Here is a 21,189-nt window from a genome sequence, read left to right as displayed (position 1 = left end):
CTTAAATTGCGGTTGTATTTGCATTCCTCACTTTTGCAACCGTGAAAAACAGTTTATCAATTTTTAAACATAATGCAAGTCCTTTACACCGCAAAACTGTATTGTTCATACATTGTTTAATGTACTTAGGGCAAGCAAATTGGCTTGTCCAAGTAGCATTGTAGTGACATGTTTTGTGAATTTATAGTTATCTATCTATTCTTTTCAATGTCACTAGAAAGTAAACAAACGTGTTAAATATTTTGTATAGCGCAATAAAAACAAAGATTCGTCTGAGCATGCCTGGCAGGATTGGTCCAACAAAGCTAAAGACCCCAGATAGGAGAGTATAATAAAGCTGCAAAAGCATGTTGACGACATCGTACTTAGCCAGTGGGAATTCGCTGGAGTACCCCCACCCAGGTTGTTGCGGTGCTGGCACCACTGGCTGTGGGGGGGGGGTTACACACTCGGACAATCAGAGAGGGGGCAAATTATTGTGGCCCTGGCAGCACAGATTAATCAAATGGACTGACTGCACAGAGGTACCTGGGAAGAAGTGTCACAACGGGGGACCAGCGTGTGTGTCTGTTGGGGGGAAGGAGGGTATCTGAGTTCCATCAGCTAGGACTAGACATTGTTTAATCAAATCTTACCATTCCACCTTAATTTGGCATGCCTTCTCAAATAGCTACAATGGTATACACATTTCACACATCAGGTCAACTCTCGAGTTGGGCTCGGGGATGGAACAATTGTTGAAGGTGTGTGTGTGTATGTGCTCGCAGGGGGGTTATAGGTGTGTGTGGGGGGGTTATAGTTTGGTTATAGGTTGGTCCATGGGTGGAAGGGGAGAGAAGGGTAGAGGTGTTTGTGTGAGTGGGTGGGTGGGTGGGTTATTAAAATACTTATTTTTATATACATATATATATATATAGTACACCCGAGGTAAAAGTGCTAGAAATGCTGTTGGCTTCTAATCTGGTCTTGTTCTGCAGGTGGCACCTTGTGCTCTTTTCAAGGGGTGAGGCCAATATCTTAAAGGCCCTAGGATCCATGTGTACAGGGGTGGTCTGCCAGTCACCTAGAGGACAACCCAACTTGGGATGGGGGGAGGTTTTAGCAGGTGAAAAATTTGAGGACAATTGGAGGTTTACTCAGTCATAGTTACAGTATGCTTAACTGTGCATGGTACGCTATATGGGCGTTCAGTCATCTTGGTACTTTTTAATGGATAGTTTACAAACATATTATAGTAAGTATAATTGAAACGTGTATCTCATTATGGTAAGTGGTGAAATAAGTATAGCTAGTTATAATTGTAATGGCGAAGCAGATGATAAGAAAAGACGATTGGTCTTTACCTGGCTAATAGAGAAAGAATATAATATCTATTGTTTACAGGAAAATCATTCTACATCTTTAGATTAAGTTGTGTGTAAAAGGGACTGGGAGAGGGGGATGATATTCTTCTCTCATGGTCAAAGAAACTCAAAAGGGGTGATGATATTAATTGAAAAAGAATGTCTAAATGTGCTAAATGTCCAAACAGCTCAGCAAGGAAGCTGGATCTTTTTAAATATGCTAATGGCTGTTAATAACAGATTTGGCTCATTAATCAATACAGTCCAAATAATGATGATCCACACTTCTTTGGAATATATATCATATTTTATCTTGCTTACAGGCAATACACAACTCTAATATTAAGTACCTCAATATTCTGTAAAGGAAATCACACTACAAACTATCCCCCTCATGCACTTAAATCACAAATATTATGGACATATTAGAACTAGTGGTTATATGGAGGCTCAAATATCCTAACCTAGTGAGATATACAGTATATGGAGGAGGCTCAATCAAGCTAGTCGTCTTGAATACTTTCTTATGTAATTCTCGCTGCTACCAAAAGTTCAAAAAGTGTTCAAAGGGGACAGAATGTGGTCAGACCATCAAATAATTGGCATACACATTACTCTTATAGAATTTCCACATGGCTGAGGATATTGGAAATGTAATCAAAGCCTACTGGATTACAACTTGTTTTTAACCAAAACACAATCATTTATAACTGACTTTTTCCTACATAACAGATCCTCTTTCCAATGTGCCTTCAGAGGCCATGCGATTCAGTACTCATCTTTAAAACAAAAAAACATTTTGGTCAAGAGTTCATGTTAACAAAGGAAATAGAAGAACTAACCGTTCAGGTGGATAGCAATAAAAACTGGACCATAGAAGCACAGAATATGTTTGAGGAAAAACAAAAATAACTTTTTTTGTTTCTTATTCAAGAAAGATCAAGTGTAATATAAAGCCAACTGGATGAAATATGGGGGAAAATGCACCAAATTATTTTTGAATCTTCAACATAGTCATCCATGATTCACCAAACAATATATTTAAAGAGGAAGCAAAATAAACTCCATAACCAAAAGTATGTGGACACCTGCTCATCGAACATCTCATTTTTATTTTTATTTTTTTTAAAATTTAACCTTTATTTTACTAGGCAAGTCAGTTAAGAACAAATTCTTAAAATCATGGGCATTAAATTCCAAAATCATGGGCATTAAAATGGAGTTAGTCCCTTTTTTGCTGCTATAATACCAAACACTCTTCTGGGAAGGCTTTCCAATAGATGTTGGAACATTGTTGCGGAGACTTGCTTCCATTCAGTCATGAGCATTAGTGAGGTCGGACACCGATGTTGAGAAATTAGGCCTGGCTCGAAGTCGGTGTTCTAATTCATCCCAAAGGTGTTTGATGGAGTTGAGCTCAGGGCTCTGTGCAGGCCAGTCAAGTTCTTCCTCACCGATCTCGACAAACCATTTCTGTATGGACTTCGCTTTGTGCACAGGGGCATTGTCTTACTGAAGCAGGAAAAGGCCTTCCCTAAATAGTTTCCACAAAGTATGAAGCACAGAATGGTCTATAATGTTATTGTATACAGTCATGCTAAGATTTTCCAGCACTGGAACTAAGGGGCCTGAACCATGAAAAACAGCCCAAGACCATTATTCTTCCTCCCCCAAACTTTACAATTGGCACTATGCATTCGGGCAGATAGCATTCTCCAGGCATTAGCCAAACCCGGATTTGTCTGTCAGACTTCCAGATGGTGAAGAAAGATTCATCACTCCAGAGAATGCTTTCCCACAGTAGCAGAGTCCAACAGCAGCAAGCTTTACACTACTCCAGTCCACGATTTGCATTGCGCATGGTGATCTTAGGCTTGTATGCGGCTGCTCGGCCATGGAAACCCATTTCATGAAGCTCCCGACGAACAGTTCTAGTGCTGACGTTGCTTCCAGAGGCAGTTTGGAACTCGGTAGTGAGTGTTGCAACCGAGGACAGACTATTTTTACACACTACGCGCTTCAGCAGCTGGCGGTCCCATTCTGTGAGCTTGTGTGGCCTACCACTTCATCCGTTGTTGCTCCTAGATGTTTCCACTTCATAATAACAGTACTTACAGTTGACCGGGGCAGCTCTAGTGGGGCAGAAATTTGATGAACTGACTTGTTGGACAGGTGGCATCCTATGACAGTGACTTCAAAAGCCATAGTCAATTGATTGATAATATAATATTAGCTGAATGGTGGTATTAAAATATATACTTTAACTAATGTACAATGTACCATGTCCGTAAAATGTATATAGTATGTATAAGCTGGAAATAGAAGTCTTGTTGTCAATTAGTTTACTCCGATTGGGGGGGGGGGGGGGGTAGGGTTAGGGGAAAATAATAAAGAAGGAAAAAAATATACTGATCAAAAATATAAATGCAACATGCACATTTTTTTACGATTTTACTGAGATACAGTTCATATAAGAAAATCCGGTGACTGAAATAAATGCATTAGGCGCTAATCTACGGATTTCACATGACTGGGCAGTGGGGGAGTCAGCCCCAGCCAATCTGAATTAGTTTTTTCACACAAATGGGATTTATTACAGACAGAAATACTCCTCAATTTCATCAGCTGTCCAGGTGGCTGGTCTCAGACAATCCCTCAGGTGAAGAACTCGGATGTGGAGGTCCCGGGCTGGCTGGTTACACGTGATCTGCGGTTGTGAGGCTGGTTGGACATACTGCCAAATTCTCTAAAATGACCTAGAGAAATTAAGATTAAATTCTCTGGCAACGGTTCTGGTGAACATTGCTACAGTCAGCATGCCAATTGTATTCTCCCTCAAACTTGAGACATCTGTGGCATTGTGTTGTGTGACAAAACTGCACATTTTAGAGATGCACTTGGGTAATTATCATGCTGTTTAATCAGCTTCTTGATACATTTGAATCAAATGTAAAAGGACATTAAGCAGTAAATATTGTAATATGATATAATACCCTACAAACAGTGATCTAATATCTATGGCAGTTACTACCCAAACAAGACCTGGCAATGTCCAATTTTGAGTAGATTGACCATGAACAGTTCAAGGTCCCATATTCCCCCAGGACATTTCCATGGGTTCCGCAAAATAGTGAGCATAGGTGTATAGCATAAATGCTCACGTTGCACTCTAGTGGAAGATTACAACATATTGGGTGGACAGTGAAACATCTAAGAAACTCTCTCTCTATTTTCAATCCATATAAAATAATTTCTGGTGTTAACATGGTATAATTCTTTCACATGGAAGTCAGAGGTCTGCCGGTCAGGTTTGAGTGCATGTTTGTTGTTTGCACCCCAGGCAATATATGGTTATAATTAGAGTTGACCTGCTTGCACTATCTGTCACTTAAGGAATGCAGGTCATCTGTCACTTAAGGAATGCAGGTCATTCCACTTCACTTCTGAAGTGTTGTGATGTTCCATGCAGCAATCAACTGGAGTCAGTAATCAGCATTAACCTCAATGTTTTGATAATCAAAATATTTAATTAGATAGCCAACATCTAGACAGGTGTTAGTTTCAGTACTAACAATATAATACAAGTTGTTTTAAAAACAACAGCAACATGGGATGAGCCTTCTTGCCATGCATTGAATTCACTGTAAAAGCGAAGACGAACAGTAAATGAAATGATACTTTTAAGACGAGTTTATGAATACAGATGATTGTTTTCATAGTTAAGTGGTCTAGTCTCTTTCTAAATAAAATAAACATACATATTCTCCTTCTGGATCCAATTAAATGCCATCATTTACTATAAGAACCATCATCCCTCCTTCATTTGTGAACTATTTCATTTCATATCACCCTAACCATGAAACACAACAGACATTCACTTGTCCATACATATCATTTTGCCATGCAAATCATGTTCTTTGTAGAATAGATATTCCTTCAGTCTATTCCTTCAGTTCCTAGAGTTTCCAAGATGGCGCTGCAGTTGGATGTGTTTCTGTCTTTGTCTTATCCCGTGTAAATTATCCTGTGTAAATAGCCAGTCTTTTTCGGATATATCTTAATCTCACTTTCTATCTACAAACTAAATATACTTTCCTGCAACCCGTCTCACCCAATGTGGTACGGATCTGCTATTTTTATTCCTTATAACGGGAACTTCCATCAGGAGCTAGCCAGATAACTGGCTATTAGTCTTTGTTAGCCACGGCTAGTGGTCCTCGCTTTTTCCCCCGTCATCAGCCAGCCTTAGCTCGGACAATCACCTGCTAGTCTGCACAGCGCGATATCAACTCAGAGCATATCGTACTGCTTCTCTCTACCATATCTCCGGATTCCTGCCATTCTGGATCATTACATCGTATCATTACTCCGGATCATCGCAGCTAGCTATCTGCAAACGAGTGGCTACTGTTAGCTAATGCCTCTGTCCCGAAGCAAGCACCAGCTAGCCTCGAGCTAGGCCCATATACCAGCTAATTCTAGGGCTACAATACCTCCTTGGCCAATTGGCCTGGATCCTTTATTGTCGACACAGAGCCCCATCGATCCATCACGACTGGACTGCCGACATGATCGCCCGATGTGGTCACAACAGGCTATTTTGTTACGATGTCGGCGAAGAACCAGCTACTAGCCCCGACCCGCTAGCTTTCAGAACGCTAGCGTAGTAGTGATTAGAAAACAGCATCCTGACTCACCTACTGCTGTTTTTTGACCCCATGGTCACTCGGCTACACAGCTGATGCCCCTGGACTGTTTCAATAACACGGTGCCTCATTTTGTTTACCTGTCGGCACAAGCCTTGAACTCAGGTCCTGTATGTACCTAACAGACCCGCTCTGCCCGCTCTGCCCATTCATCGCCATTTACCCGTTGCTGACTTAGCTCTCCTCCTCCTCCTCAACACCTGTGATTGCTTTATGCCTCTCTTTATTGTCAATATGCCTTGTCTACTGCTGTCTTGGCTAGTTTTTACTGTTTTACTGTAGAGCCTTCAGTCCCGCTCAAAATGCTAGAGCTCTTTCGTCCCACCCCACACACATGCGGAGACCTCACCTGGCTTAACTTGTCCCTCCAGAGACGAAACCTCTCTCATCGTCACTCAATGCCTAGGTTTACCTCCGCTCTACTCACATCCTACCATATCCTTGTCTGTACATTATGCCTTGAATCTATTCTATCATGCCCAGAAATCTGCTCCTTTTATTCTCTGTCCCCAATGCACAAGACAACCACTCCTCCTCTGTTCCTCTGGTGATGTAACCCTGGCCTTGTATCCCTTAGTTCCACTCCTATTCCCCTGGCGCTATCATTTGTTGACTTCTGTAACCGCAAAAGCCTTGGTTTCATGCATGTTAACATTGGATGTCTTCGCCCTAAATGTGTTTTATTCACTGCTTTAGCACACTCTGCCAAGCCTGATGTCCTAGCCGTGTCTGAATCCTGGCTTAGGAAGGCCACCAAAAATGCAGAAATGTTCATCCCCAACTGCAATATTTTCGGGCAAGATAAAACTGTCAAAGGGGGTGGAGTTGCAATGTCATGCTATCCAGGTATGTACCCAAACAGTTCGAGCTTCTACTTTTAAAAATCCACTTCTCCAGAAATAAGTCTCTCACTGTTGCTGCTTGTTATAGACCCACCTCAGCCCCCAGCTGTGCCCTGGACACCATACGTGAATTAAATGCCCCTCGTTTATCTTTGGAGTTTCTACTGTTAGGTGACCTAAACTGGGATATGCTTAACACCCCGGCCATCCTATAATCTAAGATAGATGCCCTCAATCTCACACAAATTATCATGGAACCCACTAGGTACAACCTTAAATCCGTAAACACGGGCACCCTCATAGATATCATCCTGACCAACCTGCCCTCTAAATACATCTCTGCTGTCTTCAACCAGGACCTCAGTGATCACTGCCTCGTTGCCTGCATCCGTAAGGGGTCCACGGTCAAACCACCCCTCATCTCTGTCAAACGCACCCTAAAACACTTCAGCGAGCAGGCCTTTCAAATCGACCTGGCCCGGGTATACTGGAAGGATATTGATCTCATTCCGTCAGTATAGGATGCCTGGTTATTCTTTAAAAATGCTTTCCTCACCATCTTAAATAAGCATGCCCCATTCAAAAAATGTTGAACGAAGAACGAATATAGGCTTTGGTTCACTCCAGACCTGACTGCCCTTGACCAGCACAAAAAAAATCATGTTGCGGACTGCATTAGCATCAAATAGCCCCCATGATATGCAACTTTTCAGGAAAGTTAGGAACCAATATACATAGGCAGTTAAGAAAGCAAAGGCTAGCTTTTTCAAACAAAAATGTGCATCCTGTAGCACAAACTCCAAAAAGTTCTGGGACACTGTAAAGTCCATAGAGAATAAGAGCACCTCCTCCCAGCTGCCCACTCACTGCACGGCGGCTAGAAAACACTGTCACCACTGATAAATCTACGATAATCAAACATTTCAATAAGCATTTTCTACGGCTGGCCTTGCTTTCCACCTGGCTACCCCTAACCCAGTCAACAGCTCTGCACCCCCCACAGCAACTTGCCCAAGCCTCCCCATTTCTCATTCACCCAAATCCAGATAGCTGATGTTCTGAAAGAGCTACAAAATCTGGACCCTAACAGCCGGGCTAGACAATCTGGACCCTCTCTTTCTAAAATGATCTGCTGCAATTGCTGCAACCATTATTACTAACCTGTTCAACCTCTCTTTCGTATCATCTGCGATCCCTAAAGTTTGGAAAACTGCCACGGTCATCCCCCTCTCCAAAGTGGGTGACACTCTAGACCCAAACTGTTACAGACCTATATCTATCCTACTCTTCCTTTCTAAAGTCTCTGGAAGCAAAGTTAACAAACAGATCACCGACCATTTCGAATCCCACTGTACCTTCTCCGCTATGCAATCTGGTTTCCGAGCTTGTCATGGGTGCAACTCAGCCACGCTCAAGGTCCTAAACGATATCATAAACACCATCTATAAAAGATAATACTGTGCAGCCGTATTCATTGACCTGGCCAAGATTTTCGTCTCTGTCAATCACCACCACCACATTCTTATCGGCAGACTCAACAGCCCTTTTGAGTCAAATGACTGCCTTGCCTGGTTCACCAACTACTTCTCAGTTAGAGTTCAGCGTGTCAAATCAGAGGGCCTGTTGTCTGTTCTGACTGTTCTGACTTAGAATATGTGGACAACTGCAAATACCGAGGTGTCTGGTTAGACTGTAAACTCTCATTCAAGACTCACATTAAGCATCAATCCAAAAAATCTAGAATCGGCTTCCTATTTCGCAACAAAGAATCCTATTTTGCAACAAAGCAACAAAGCATCCTTCATGCTGCCAAACACACCCTCGTAAAACTGACTATCCTACCGATCCTTGACTTCAGGAATGTCATTTACAAAATAGCCTCCAACACTCTACTCAGCAAATTGGATTTAGTCTATCACAGTGCCATTCGTTTTGTCACCAAAGCCCCTGCGACCAAAGCCACTGCGACCTGTATGCTCTCGTTGGCTGGCCCTCACTTCATATTCATTGCCAAACCCACTGGCTCCAAGTCATCTCTAAGTCTTTGCTAGGTAAAGCCCCGCCTTTTCTCAGCTCAGTGGTCACCATAGCAGCACCCACCCGTAGCACGCGCTCTTGCAGGTATATTTCACTGGTCACCCCCAAAGCCAACTCCTCCTTTGGCCGCATTTCCTTCCAGTTCTCTGCTGCCAATGGCTGGAGAATTATATCTCCCTCATTAACTTTAAGCATCAGCTGTCAGAGCAGCTTACCGATCATTGCACCTGTACATAGCCCACCCAACTACCTCACCCCCATGTTGTTATTCATTTCTTTTGCTATTTTTCACCCCAGTATCTCTACTTGCACATTCATCTTCTGCACATCTATCACTCCAGTGTTAATTGCTAAATTGTAATTATTTTGCCACTATGGCCTATCTGACCTCCTTAATCTACATTTGCACACACTGTATGTAGACTTTTCCATTGTGTTATTGACCCTACATTTGTTTATCCCATGTGTAACTCTGTGTTGTTTGTGTCGCACTGCTTTGCTTTATCTTGGCCAGGTCGCAGTTGTAAATGAGAACTTCTTGTCAACTGGCATACCTGGTTAAATAAAGGTGAAATTAAAAAATGGAATTTAAAAAAAAGTCTGGGTGGGAATGGGGCGGAGTCCCTGATGTTTGGATCCTCCAGTCTCTTTGGAGTCATCTGTTTCCTGATCACCAGTCTGCACAGATGTGTCAGTGAACGGGGTTTCGCTTGGTCAGAGAAGAATGACAGAAGATAGGTTTCAGGTTTCGGAGCAAAGGTAGTTTGAGGTTTTTGTGGGCCATGTCCCCTACTCATGGTCATTGCATTGCCTACACATTTATCTTGCTTTTTCCTTTGAATTTTATCAAACTACTCACCTAATATGCAGCTGATCTAAGCCGCGCTTTGCGCTTATCCAGGATCTGTCTCAGCTTTGGACAGAGAGGCATGTGACTGACGTAGTCCAGAAGGATCATGTCAAGTTCTGACCTTAGTTCCTTTTTTATGTCTTTATTTTAGTTGGTCAGGGCATGAGTTGGGGAGAGGCATTCTATGTTGTTTTCTTCTGTTGTTATATCTCTATGTGTTTGGCCTAGTATGGTTCTCAATCAGAGGCAGGCGTCAGTCGTTGTCTCTGATTGGGAGCCATATTTAGGTAGCCTGTTTTCTATTGTGTTTTGTGGGTGGTTGTATCCTGTGTTAGTGGTTTCACCATACGGGACTGTTTCGGTTGTTTGTTTGTACTTTTGTTATTTTGTTCAGTTGATTTATTAAATATATCATTATGGACACTTACCACGCTGCACATTGGTCTGATCCTTGCTACTCCTCCTCTGAAGAAGAGGAATTCCGTTACAGATCCACACTGCTCTCCCAGCCAAGTGCAACAGCCAAGAAACTGATGAAATTACAGAACTGGGTGACAGGGATGACAAAGGAGATTTGTTAGGGCATTTATTACAATCGTTAATATGTGGATTTTATGAGAGTTTATGGATTTAAAGTGATAACTCACAGAAACTTTTTCTTGATAATTGGAATCAGTCTGGTCACTCAAGTCATCCCAGGTGCTGTCATGGGTACAGCAGAAACTTTTATCTCCGTCATAGCCGTTGTTCAGCAGCAGACGCATCATCATCCCGTCCCATACTCTGCAATACTGCAGAGCCTGTGGGAAACACTGTCACTCACCACGGAAAAGTAACAATTGATGTCTGCATGTCTGTCCAAAAGCAGCTTTGCAATCTCGTACTGCCCATCTCTCACCGCCACCACGAGGCAGAATAGAGCGGCCAGGTCAGGTTTGTCTCCTGTGTTCAGCAGCATTTCAGTGCAGGTCACGTCTCCATTAGAGACAGTAAAGTACAATGCACTTTTTCTCATGTCTCTGTAGTCTTCAGAGATGTGAAAGTCTAGGAGAGCGTTGACATCAAAGCCCTTTTCCACAAGTAGCTCCAGGCATTGTGCATGGACTCCGTCGGCTGCAGAGTGAACGGGACTCTTGCCTGAAAGTTTGATTGCCCTTCTAGTGGTTATCAGAATAAAAATTCTCAGTGACCTGATAGAGAAAAGTTAACTCTGATCAGTGAAGTAGTTGTCCTTCGAACTACATTCGGTTCTTCTTTATTTTAAAGATAAATAATGGACTCCAGCAGAGGAGGCTGGTAGGGGGAGCCATAGGAGGAAAGGCTTATAGTTATGGCTGGAATGGAATAAACATGGTTTCCATATGTTTGATGTGTTTGATACTGTTCCATTTATACCATTCCAGCCATTACAATGAGCCTGTCCTCTTATAGCTCCTCCCACCATCCTCCTTAGAGTACTCACAGGTTGTACTCACAGGAAATGGCCCTCATATGCTGTTCGATGAATGGGTAGCTCTGAGCACAGGCTAGGTACATTGGGGTTGGCTCCATGTCGCAGAAGGAAATCTATACAGTCTGGATTCCCAGATTGTAAAGCATCATACAGCACACTGTCCCCATTGGGCGCCTGTGCATTCACATTACCACCTAGTTGTAGGGAGAGAAAATCCAGCTTCTGCTTATTGTCATTTCTCAGACAATTTTTATGTATTTTTATTTTACCTTTATTTAACCAGGTAGGCCAGTTGAGAACAAGTTCGACCTGGCCAAGATAAAGCAAAGCAGTGCTACACAAACAACACAGAGTTAGGCATGGGATAAACAAACGTACAGTCAATAACAGAATAGAAAAATCTATATACAGTGTGTGTAAATGTATTGAGATTAGGAAGGTACGGTAATAAATAGGCCATAGTGGCGAGAGTTAGCAATTAAACACTGGAGTAATAAATGTGCAGAAGATGAATGTGCAAGTAGAGATACTGGGGTGCAAAGGAGCAAAAAATAAATAACAATATGGGAATGAGGTAGTTGGGTGTGCTATTTACAGATGGGCTATGAACAGGTGCAATGATCAGTAAGCTGCTCTGATCAGTAAGCTGATGCTTAAAGTTAGTGAGGGAGATATAAGACTCCAGCTTCAGTGATTTTTGCAATTCATTCCAGTCATTGGCAGTCAGCAGAGAACTGTAAGGAAAGGCAGCCAAACGAGGAGTTGGCTTTGGGGATAACCAGTGAAACATACCTGCTGGAGCGCGTGCTACGGTTGGGTGCTGCTATGGTGGACAGTGAGCTGAGATAAGGCGAGGCTTTACCTAGCAAAGACTTATAGATGACCTGGAGCCAGTGGGTTTGGCAATAATATGAAGCGAGGGCCAGCCAACAAAAGCATACAGGTTGCAGTACTGGGTAGCATATGGCGCTTTGGTGACAAAACGGATGGCACTGTGATAGACTACACCCAATTTGCTGAGTCGAGTGTTGGGGGCTATTTTGTAAATGACATCGCTGAAGTCAAGGATCGGTAGGATAGGTAGGATAGATACAGTGGGAGAACCTCAATTCCATTTCCTTAAGTTGTCGGGTCCTCTCTCCTCGCCTCCTCAAAACCCATTGGATGAAAAGGTCAGGTGTTCCTCCCGTCTGTCCAATTGGTGTTGAGAAGGCGACGAGAGAGGACATGAGAAATCAAGGAAATTCAATTGAGATTCTCACGATGTCCCAAATCACACCTTACCCTATAGTCATTTGGTGGCGTTCACGCAGTTAGCCCAATTCTGATATTCTTTCCACTAACTGGTCTTTTAACCAATCACATCAGATCTTTTCATATGAGATCTTTTTTAAGCATATCTGAATGATCAAAATACCAATTAGTGAAAAAAAGATCAGAATTGGGCCACTTATCTAAATGCAGCCCAAGTGTCTGATGGGTTTGGGCAGAGCCATATATTAAGAGAATTCGGCCAGGTTTTTAGAGCGCACGCCATGTTAGCGCCTTTATTCTCAAAATGTTGATGACATAACAATACGAGAGTGCCTCCAACAATTCCCTATGAAATGACCCGCTGTAAACAAGCAAAACAGAGCAGCGGATTTCAGATGTATTTTTAGTTATTAGCATTTGGGATAATGTGTATAATAATAATAATAATGTGTATCCAAGTCGGTCCTGTGTTATGGTGTTAATAAATTGCATATCTGCTTTCACTGGACATCTTCATAGGTTTTGAAAATTATCAGAAATAAACGGCACAAAGCGGATGCATCAATTATCACCTAGCAACGACGATGGAGGAGAACGTGGCGCTCTCGTAACATTCAGACAGAACCCGCATTGGCCCAACTCTCTATATAGATATGACTCTGGGTTTGGGTTGTTTTATGCAAAATGCTGAAAGTTATATATAGCTCTAGCCTATCAGAGGGCAAACTGGAGCTATCGTGCTTTTCCATACTCACCATTGTGAAAAAAGGATCTCAAGAACCTCTGAGTGGGCGTGCTGTGCTGCAATGGCCATTGGAGTCACGCCGTCTTGATCTATCTCAGAGACCTGGCCACCATGTTCCAACAACAGCTCCATGATATGAGAGTAGCCTACCTTTGCCGCCTCGTGCAGGGCAGTCGACTGCTTCAGACAGACCTGCTCCACACAGGCTCCTCTCGGGATCAGGGCAGAAGCCATTGCATACGACCCAAATCTAACAGCTGACTGGGAGAAATCACAACAACTGTTGAATATCGGGGGAACAATATGGTAGGAGTCATTTCAACAACAATACTTGTTGTGACAACAAGGATGCCAAGGACACAGACTTTATACCTTTCACTATTACCTAGCAGTAGAGGGGATTCTTTCTTGCTGTTGGTGTTATGCGGAGACGCTCCATGTTCAAGTAGCATCTTCACATTGTCCACCAGACCAGCCATAGCTGCTAGAGTTAGCAGTGTTTCTCCCTCCATTGTCTTCTCCTCCAGGGACAACCTAAAAGACACTGTTGGACACAACCCAAGAGATCAGGAACCAGTTCTAGCACGTCCAACAAAACAAAACAAGTCATGTCGCACATGAATCAGTAAATATCCACATTCATGCCAGTAGATTTATAGGATATGCAGTACGTGTCCAGATATGCAGCCCATGATGTAATTGCTCTGTAATAGCCTACCACACAACACTATCTAAACCCACTGGCTCCATGTCATCTACAAGACCCTGCTAGGTAAAGTCCCCCCTTATCTCAGCTCGCTGGAAACCACCTGTAGCACGCGCTCCAGCAGGTATATCTCTCTGGTCACCCCCAAAACCAATTATTTCTTTGGCCGCCTCTCCTTCCAGTTGTCTGCTGCCAATGACTGGAACGAACTACAAAAATCTCTAAAACTGGAAACACTTATCTCCCTCAATAGCTTTAAGCACCAGCTGTCAGAACAGCTCACAGATTAGGTCAGTTCCAAGATGGCATAGCAGTTCAGATATCTTTTGTCCTCGTCTTGCCGTGTCCCGTATATATATATATATATATTTACAACTTTTTTTCGCATACCTTTTTATATATATATTTTTTTTATTTTCCATAAACTCATCTTCAAAACACTCTCCTGCAACCCGCCTCACCAATTTATATTTATATAAAAAAAAGTATTATTTACCTCAAATCTGTAATCCTTCATAGAAGCTAACCAGAAGCGAGCCAGAAGCTAATCAGAAGCTAGTTAGCTTCTTTACTGGCTAATCGTTAGTATTCAGCTAACCACGGTTTGTAATCATCAGCTATCCTTTAGCTCGAAAATCTATCGGCAGTTTTGTAAGGCGCGGCTCGGACTGGAACATACCGGACCTATTTTTCTCTCCATGTCCCTGGATTTCAACCGCTAACTCTGGACATTCATACCTGGATCTCGCAGCTAGCTAGCTGCTATCCGTGTGACTATCGGCTTTCGTCGATTCCGGAGCAAACATCAATTATTCCGGAGCTAGCCAGCTGAAGAGTTCCATCAATCACTCCTGGGCTACAATCACCTATCCGGACCCGTTTTACTGCCAACGCGGGCCTCTATACCTATATCTATTGTTATTTTTTGTGTGTGATTTGGATTCATCCCCTCTACCACACGGAACCCCACTGTATTCACATCCTACCATACCTTTGTCTGTACATTATACCGTGAAGCTATTTTATCGCCCCCAGAAACCTCCTTTTACTCTCTATTCCAGACGTTCTAGACGACCAATTCTTATTGCTTTTAGCCGTACCCTTATCCTACTCCTCCTCTGTTCCTCTGGCGATGTAGAGGTGAATCCAAGCCCTGCAGTGCCTAGCTCCACTCCTATTCCCCAGGCGCTCTCTTTTGATGACTTCTGTAACCGTAATAGCCTTGGTTTCATGCATGTTAACATTAGAAGCCTTCTCCCTAAGTTTGTTCTATTCACTACTTTAGCACACTCTGCCAACCTGGATGTTCTAGCTGTGTCTGAATCCTGGCTTAGGAAGACCAGCAAAAACTCTGAAATTTTCATCCCAAACTACAACATTTTCAGACAAGATAGAACTGCCAAAGTGGGCGGTGTTGCAATCTACTGCAAAGATAGCATGCAGAGTTCTATCCTACTATCCAGGTCTGTACCCAAACAATTTGAACTTCTACTTTTAATAATCGACCTCTCTAAAAACAAGTCTCTCACCGTTGCCGCCTGCTATAGACCACCCTCTGCCCCCAGCTGTGCTTTGGACACCATATGTGAACTGATTGCCCCCCATCTATCTTCAGAGCTCGTGCTGCTAGGCAACCTAAACTGGAACATGCTTAACACCCCAGCCATCCTACAATCTAAGCTTAATGCCCTCAGTCTCACACAAATGATCAATGAACCTACCAGGTACCTCCCCAAAGCCTTAAACACGGGCACCCTCATAGATATCATCCTAACCAACTTGCCCTCTAAATACACCTCTGCTGTCTTCAACCAAGATCTCAGCAATCACTGCCTCATTGCCTGCATCCGTAATGGGTCAGCGGTCAAACGACCTCCACTCATCACTGTCAAACGCTCCCTGAAACACTTCAGCGAGCAGGCCTTTCTAATCGACCTGGCCGGATTATCCTGGAAGGATATTGATCTCATCCCGTCAGTAAAGGTTGCCTGGGTATGTTTTTTAAATGCCTTCCAAACCATCTTAAATAAGCATGCCCCATTCAAGAAATTTAGAACCAGGAACAGATATAGCCCTTGGTTCTCCTCAGACCTGACTGCCCTTAACCAACACAAAAACATCCTATGGCGTTCTGCATTAGCATCAAACAGCCCCCGTGATATGCAGCTGTTCAGGGAAGCTTGAAACCATTATACACAGGCAGTTAGAAAAGCCAAGGCTAGCTATTTCAAGCACAAATTTGCTTCCTGCAACACTAACTCAAAAAAGTTCTGGGACATTGTAAAGTCCATGGAGAATAAGAACACCTCCTCCCATCTGCCCACTGCACTGAAGATAGGAAACACTGTCACCACTGATAAATCCACCATAATTGAGAATTTCAATAAGCTTTTTTCTACGGCTGGCCATGCTTTCCACCTGGCTACCCCTACCCCGGTTAACAGCACTGCACCCCCCACAGCAACTCGCCCAAGCCTTCCCCATTTCTCCTTCACCCAAATCCAGTAAGCTGGTGTTCTGAAAGAGCTGCAAAATCCCGACCCCTACAAATCAGCCGGACTAGACAATCTGGACCCTTTCTTTCTAAAATTATCTGCCGAAATTGTTGCCACCTCTATTACAAGCCTGTTCAACTTCTCTTTCGTGTCGTATAAGATTCCCAAAGATTGGAAAGCAGCTGCGGTCATCCCCCTCTTCAAAGGGGGGGACACTCTTGACCCAAACTGCTACAGACCTATATCTATCCTACCCTGCCTTTCTAAGGTCTTCGAAAGCCAAGTCAACAAACAGAATACCGACCATTTCGATTCTCACCATACCTTCTCTGCTATGCAGTCTGGTTTCAGAGCTGGTCATGGGTGCACCTCAGCCACGCTCAAGGTCCTAAATGATATCTTAACCGCCATTGATAAGAAACATTACTGTGCAGCCGTATTCATTGATCTGGCCAAGGCTTTCGACTCTGTCAATCACCACATCCTCATCGGCAGACTCGACAGCCTTGGTTTCTCAAATGATTGCCTCGCCTGGTTCACCAACTACTTCTCTGATAGAGTTCAGTGTGTCAAATCGGAGGGTCTGCTGTCCGGACCTCTGGCAGTCTCTATGGGGGTGCCACAGGGTTCAATTCTTGGACCAACTCTCTTCTCTGTATACATCAATGATGTTGCTCTTGCTGCTGGTGAGTCTCTGATCCACCTCTACGCAGACGACACCATTCTGTATACTTCTGGCCCATTCTTTGGACACTGTGTTAACAACCCTCCAGGCAAGCGTCAATGCCATACAACTCTCATTCCGTGGCCTCCAATTGCTCTTAAATACAAGTAAAACTAAATGCATGCTCTTCAACCGATCGCTGCCTGCACCTGCCCGCCTGTCCAACATCACTACTCTGGACGGCTCTGACCTTGAATACGTGGACAACTACAAATACCTAGGAGTCTGGTTAGACTGTAAACTCTCCTTCCAGACCCACATCAAACATCTCCAATGAAGATCTGTGAAGTTATTTTGTTTTTTATGAATTATCTTTGAAAGAAACCGTCCTGAGAAAGAAATGTTTCTTTTCTTGCTGAGTTATTGATAAATATCACTTTACAATTTAAAGTTGGGACAAGTGGGCTTGATGCATTTTCATTGCAATTATTTTTTTTTGCATACAGCTCATCTGCAGCCATGGTTTGCTTTGTGTGGGCTGTGCATTCATTTAGTGGGCCAACGTAATATAATTTAGCAAAAAATGCCTACCCAACCTGGTTCATAATTGAAATAAAACAGTATGACTTTACATGGCACCCAGCGTCATAACACAGTCATAACCGTGTCATATGTCATAATAGCTGACATAATATGGTCATAGCACTGTCAAAGCACATATATTTAGACCTGTCGTGACAGATATTGCATTATTTTATGTCTGGTTGTGACACCCTACATTAGAGTGTCAAAATCCACAAAGCCTACCAAACAAGGCACAACATTCCATTACACCATAGCCTACATGTGAATAGTATGTTTTTGTTATATATCATTTTCTGAAATGTACCATATTAAATTATCATTGTAATTGTGCACACATTGTTGTCAGACATGCGCCTAACCCAAAGCTTGGTTTCTGATGACTGGGATGAATGCAGGAGCAAGACACACTCTTTTTAACTGAATTTTTTAAATTATTTTTAAATTTTATTTAACCTTTATTTAACTAGGCAAGTCAGTTAAGAACAAATTCTTATTGACAATGACGATCTGCCCTGTCCAAACCTTAACCCAGACGATGCTGGGCCAATTGTGCGCTGCCCTTTGGGACTCCCAATCACAGCCGGTTGTGATACAGCCTGGAATCGAACCAGGGTCTGTTGTGACACCTCTGGCACTGAGATGCAGTGCCTTAGACCAAGAGCATGTAGGTGATAGGCTTATATGATTTTGATGGAAATAATACTTTTTGACTGTGTCATAAAGTGCATTTTCTACAAGTTATTTAAAATATGATGTAAAAAAACATGACTGTAATGAATTAATTTACACAACAAAAAATGACTTAGGAAACAAACTTTCAAACAAAAGGAAACTTCTTGGCAGGGAAAAAACCCACATCTGAATAAATGTGGGTTTTGACACTCTTAAGTAGGTGACATAATCAGCCATAAAAGAACGCAATATATCTCACAACAGGTGTAAACATAATGGTCATGACAGTGTTATAACCATACTATGACAGTTTATAACAATTTATGTCAGATGTTATAACATATTATGACATGGTTATGACCATGTCATAACGTGTTATGATGCTGGGTGTCAAGTAAAGTGTTACCCATAAAACCCTGCATGTGAAAACGACAATCTCAGTAATCAGACAGTCACAATGCATTTACCTCGATCAATAGCCTTTAGGATCTTCAGATGTTCATCACTGAGAATATTGAAACAGAGAAGATCATGTTTAGACAGTGTTCCAAAATAATTGAAGTAAGCATAATGTGAATAATTGTTCATGTCATTTTGATCTAAAAAATGACAGCATATAGCAAAATGCAAAAGTAGCCTAGGACATGGAGTATTTTCAGAAGTGTATTCGTATCATGCATTACCTCTCTAAAAATGCTAATGATATTTGGGGCACGACTCCTGAATGCTCATCTGAATGTCGTAATCAAGCAGTCGATCTTCGTCCAGGTCATCAGGATCCATAGCTTCAAATGAAATAGCGATGTTACCATATGGCCTACTATCACCGTGCTCCCGACATTTAGGTGTGCAAAGGTAATTGACTCCAGAAACATCTAAACACAATGTTGTGTTTTATTAGATATATTGTCCTTTTCACCTGTCAGGCAGATTTCAGTTCTCACCTGTGAAATCTAGTTCTGTTGAAATCACAGGTCCCACCCGGTCCAGACAGAGGGATTGTAGTGTAATTTGTGCCATGCCTGAACTGAATCCCCTCTCTACCAAACACACACACACACACACATACACACACACATACACACGCACACTGCTTACTCTCCAGGGCACTGTAGAGCAGGGCGAAGTAGTCCCTGCACTGGGGGTTCATCCGCATGTTCATCCACACACGCCTAATGCTATTTTTAGGTGTCATCTGCTTCCGTTGAAGTCGTTTGTTTAGCATGCAGGCCATACCACAACATCCAAATGTTGTGTCTTATGTTCACTCATTTTCCATCATGTCAACTGTAATAATTACAGAGATATTTATACGACTAGTGCAGAAGGAGACAGCAATGTTAAAATAACAGATGGCAAATATTAGCCTTGTCAGAAGAGAATTGTTCAGGGAAGATCCATTTTCTCTGGCAGACCATCAAAGGGGCTTGAAGAACTCCCTGCTGGGTAGTATTAACATGTGATTAAAATGTAGAAAGACATCCAGTGTTGTTGATTTTCCGAGATGCAAAGATGATTCAAGACTATTGTGCTGAAACTGAATAGGATCTCTCAGAAGCAGCATCAGAACTGCTAGAGCTCCAGCATCAATTCCCTTTCAAAGGCTTTATCAAACATCCATGCTTTACTTATTGCTTTTTTGACTAATATGTTGCTCAAAAAGAGACAGGGGAAGACATTATCCAATCATTCAAAAAAAAGAAAGACTTTACAACGTGTAAAAACATGTGAAACAGAAATGTAATAATATACTCAACAATTCAAACATACTGTGTACAAGCTGCATAGTCAATAAGGTTGCATGGTTGGTATTTCACAGTCATCTCTTCTCCCTACATGGCAAACACTTTGGCCATTCAGATCATTCATCAAGTAGCTCTTCAGTCTGGGAGGGAAAAGGTCACAGCTCATGAACATGGGCAGGGCCGGATTAAGAAATCATAGGCAACGGGGCTTTGGTCTTGAAATCAAGCAAACAACAGCCCAGGCCAATGAAGCGACACACATATTGCACAATATTAGGAGGATATATAATGTATATACAATAGCAGTCAAAAATTTGGACACACCTTCTCATTCCAGGGTTTTTCTTTATTTTTACTATTTTCAACACTGTAGAATAATAGTGAAGACATCAAAAGTATGAAATAACACATATGGAATCATGTAGTAACCCCAAAAAGTGTTAAACAAATCAAAATCTATTTTATATTTGAGATTCTTCAAAGTAGCCACCCTTTGCCTTGATGACAACTGTTCAGGAGTTTTATGGCTTGGAGGTAGAAGCTGTTAAGAAGCCTTTTGGAACTAGACTTGCTGCTCCGGTACCGCTTGCCGTGCGGTAGCAGACAGAACAGTCTATGGCTAGGGTGGCTGGAGTCTTGGACAATTTTTAGGGCCTTCCTCTGACACCGCCTGGTGTAGAGGTCCTGGATGACAGGAAGCTTGGCCCCAGTGATGTACTGGGCCGTACGCACTACCCTCTGAAGTGCCTTGAGGTCGGAGGCCGAGCAGTTTCCATACCAGACAGTGACGCACCCAGTCAGGATGCTCTCGATGGTACAGCTGTAGAACGTTTTGAGGATCTGAGGATCAATGCCAAATCTTTTCAGTCTACTGAGGGGAAATAGGCTTTGTCGTGCCCTCTTCCCGACTGTCTTGGTGTGTTTGGACCTTGATAGTTTGTTGGTGATGTGGACACCAAGGAACTTGAAGCTCTCAACCTGCTCCACTACAGCCCTGTCGATGAGAATGGGGGCATGCTCAGTCCTCCTTTTCCTGTAGTCAACAATCATCTCCTTTGTCTTGCTCACGTTGAGGGAGAGGTTGTTATACTG

The 21,189-nt window shown here is 42.6% G+C and overlaps 1 pseudogene; it reads right to left on the bottom strand.

The window, feature by feature from the left end:
- Positions 1 to 5,217: 5,217 nt before the first annotated feature.
- LOC135508857 (ankyrin repeat and SOCS box protein 15-like) lies at positions 5,218 to 19,508 on the bottom strand (annotated as a pseudogene).
- Between the last annotated feature and the right edge of the window lie 1,681 nt (positions 19,509 to 21,189).

This window comes from Oncorhynchus masou, chromosome 22 (assembly GCF_036934945.1).
Source record: "Oncorhynchus masou masou isolate Uvic2021 chromosome 22, UVic_Omas_1.1, whole genome shotgun sequence".
Taxonomy (NCBI): Eukaryota; Metazoa; Chordata; class Actinopteri; order Salmoniformes; family Salmonidae; genus Oncorhynchus; species Oncorhynchus masou.
Note: the sequence above shows the minus strand (reverse complement) of the source record. Positions and strands in the feature narration are given on the sequence as shown.